The 3281-nt window shown below is 43.7% G+C and overlaps 1 protein-coding gene across 1 annotated transcript in view; it reads left to right on the forward strand.

Moving 5' to 3' along the window:
- The window catches only part of LOC121930820 (lithostathine-like), a 16983-nt gene that overhangs the window by 1240 nt on the left and 12462 nt on the right, over window positions 1-3281 (forward strand). The window lies entirely within an intron of this gene.

Genomic DNA, 3281 nt, shown 5'->3' on the forward strand with positions numbered 1-3281 from the left:
GACATGTAACAAACAATGAATCCCAGAATTTCATAGCATTGAACTGTGGCCATTGAAGCGGTGCAGATACAGCCCTAGAGAAGAAGTGGGGCTCTCACCTCTTTGCTTGTCTTCTGTGCAGCTGATCCAATGCTCCTTCCAAGAGTTTGCTGCACAAGGTTGTGTGGCTCCTAGGAATATTTATAGGCAGATTGATAGAGATATTTATGGGCAGATTGATAGGATTATTGATAGGCAGATGGGGTGCTTGTTGTCTGAACAAAGAAAGGCAAGCATCCAGCCACACTTCAAAGCAAAGTGGATTTCCAGCAAGTGCTCCTCCCTTGTTAGAACAAAAAGGGTACTATAAAGCACATATATATGAGCAGGAAACAAAAAAGAGACAAGCGCCACGTGTTTATTGGGGGGTCAACCCTTTATTCCTTTAAAAAGACTCTTTGTAAAACTTTATGCCTCATTTTTTTGGAGAGCGTTGTTATGACTCCAGTGATCTCTGTTAAATGTCCCCAAAGAAGCCCCTTTCTCTCTTTTCTGTTTCCCAACCATGATAGCAAACCCTCCAGGAGGTCAGGTATTTGGGGGGAGGGTTTAAAATAATCCATTATTGGGGGGGGGGTCTACAAAGGTTCAGGATGGAGGAAATGTGATAGTCCTTAAGATACAACCGGAGACCTTCGGGGCCTCTTCCAACTTTACAATTCTATGCTTCTACGATTCTATGCCCAGTGACCCAAGGGACCAAAAAGTGTCAGAACTAAAATGAAATTACGTACTGACAACAGAAACATCATTGGGATAGTTTAAGAATACAGCAATAAGCAAGGCAATCTCCCAGCACATTTGTCCCACATGAAATGCCAAAGGGGCTGAAATGAGCCATCCTATAAAGTCTTCTTCTGGCTTGGAGTTGAAGGCTTTCATGGCTGGCAACCATAGTTTTTTGTGGGTTTTTCGGGCTGTGTGGCCATGTTCTAAAGGAGTTTCTTCCTGACGTTTCTCCAGCATCTGTGGATGGCTCCTTCAGAGGATGGTGTTGTCCAAGGACAGAACACACAGCATCAGCATCCCAGGGTTGCATTCCCACTATGATTTGAAGCGAATTGCTGATTGCGTTATATGTACCTCGTTCCCATTGGAAACAGTGCTTGCATCAACAATGACGCAAATTTGCGATCATTTGACTGACATTTTTTAAAAACCCTGCAACAGATCAATCACCATCAATTCCTGGAATGCATCCTCTGGCAGCACAAATCCAGTGGAAACAACACTCGTGTTAAATAAAATATGAATGCATGGGATAGGGAAATAATGTGCTTCCATAGTGAGAACTATGCACTGAAGTGAATTGATCAATCGATCCGATGTCAATGCAATTGGCAAACCGATTCAAATGCAAGTGGGAATGAGCTCCTGGAAGGAACAATGGATCTGGCGAATGCAGGATCCTTTTCCTTATTGCCTTTTTGGCCCTGCTGATCCCTCTATAGGGATATCCCCCCTCCTTTTAATTTCTCTTTTATCTTATCTTGTAGCAGACGTTGAAAGTTAAGCAAACAGTGGCAACGTTGCCTCCTTTTTCTGGAAGAAGGCTCCCAGTGTTGGAGTCTGCAAATACTGAGCAGCACAGAGGACTGTGAAAGGGCACGGCTGACAGATGGATGGGCCAGGATCCTCCTTCTCATCACTCCTCCAGCCTGGCTCTTAGCGGCATGCCTTCCCAGTCTGCTCCCCCTGATTCCCTTTGATTTTCAGCCTGTAAAGAGGATAGATAATAATATAATAATTCTGTATCAGGGAAATTTATTATTATTATTATTATTATTATTATTATTAGTTCAATAATGCAAGAGAGGCCCTGCTACGACAGCCTTGCGAGGTCGCCTCCCGTTGTGTATACTGAGCAGACCAGGAATTCCAATAAACAGAGCAGAAGCAGACTTTTCTAAGTAAGTTCAATTTCTTAAAGCAGGAGGAAAACACACGCAATTCACTAATGCACACACAAACACACACACACACACACATACAAGGCTCAGGAAAAGCAGAGGTTAGCACTGAATGGGATTTCAGGCATCACTGGGGTGATAAGTACCAGAATGTAGACTCCCTCCAGGAATCGAATTGGGAAGAGGTGAGACAAGTCTGTTCCGCAGCGTGGCTTTGAGCAGAAACGCCCGTGTCCAAGTTAAAGGCCTGACGGACGTGGAGTAAGTAGGCTTCTCAGAGGGCAAAGTCTGGGCTTTTTATAGGGCAAGATCTTGCCCCTGGCAAAGGTGATTAATTGCTTTCTTTTCACCTGGACGACTATGTCTGACTCTTAGTGGTCTTAAGCTGCTCAGACAACAGACTTGAGGAGGGATAAGTGCCTCAGGGAAGGCAAGCATTTGCTCTTCGTGGGCACTATGATAATCCCATTTGCGACTCCCTAGACTATCTCTTATGACAATGGGGTGCCCCTTAGGGGTGGTGTGTACATGTCCTCACACTTTGCTCTTAATGGCGGACGGGCAGCCAGAGTTCATCTAGGGGTCATAAGGGCTATCATTTATACCACAATTTATAGGGCGCAGCATGGGTAACAATAGGATCATTGTTTTTGCTGCTACTACAGCTTTGCTTTACCACTGAGGAAGACTTTTGTTGAAATGCGGTTGGATGTTTTGATACTATCTACTTTTAAAGTACTTGTCTTTTATGCATTTTTGCACAGTGTTTTGCACTGTTTATAGACTGCCTATTTTGATGTAAGGGAATGCTTTGCCATTTTAGACATTAAAACTATTTGTTTTGTTTTACGCTGTGAACCCCCTTTTCAGAGACCCTCTCAGCCCACCCGCCATCCCTCCATTTTCCAAAGGGAGAAGAGGAGGAAACAGAGAGGACAGGCAAGGAAAACCAAACAAGGGCCAGAAGACAGATGAGAGACCTAAATAAAAAAGGTCATGTAGGTGATCCTCCTTGTGTAAGCCCCACTTAGAAGACCCTATCTGGAGGCATCAAAAGTGTCACACAAGCAGGACAAGAGACAGTCAAAATCCCCGAAAAGTCCCCGTAATCTTAATATGGCAATAAAGCGTAGCCCTAATTGAATAAAAATAATTGGAACTTATTTCACTCTCAAAATTACCATTAAAACCAACCAAAGACTCTTTCAGTCCTTCTGATACTTTTAAGATGTTTATTTTGACATGAAGGGGCTCCAGGGAGCTTTGTGCCAAATAGAAACGTGTTCGGCTGCAACTGCACTGCAGAAATAATCCAGTTTGACACCCCTTTAA

This window comes from Sceloporus undulatus, chromosome 5 (assembly GCF_019175285.1).
Source record: "Sceloporus undulatus isolate JIND9_A2432 ecotype Alabama chromosome 5, SceUnd_v1.1, whole genome shotgun sequence".
In the NCBI taxonomy this organism is placed as follows: Eukaryota; Metazoa; Chordata; class Lepidosauria; order Squamata; family Phrynosomatidae; genus Sceloporus; species Sceloporus undulatus.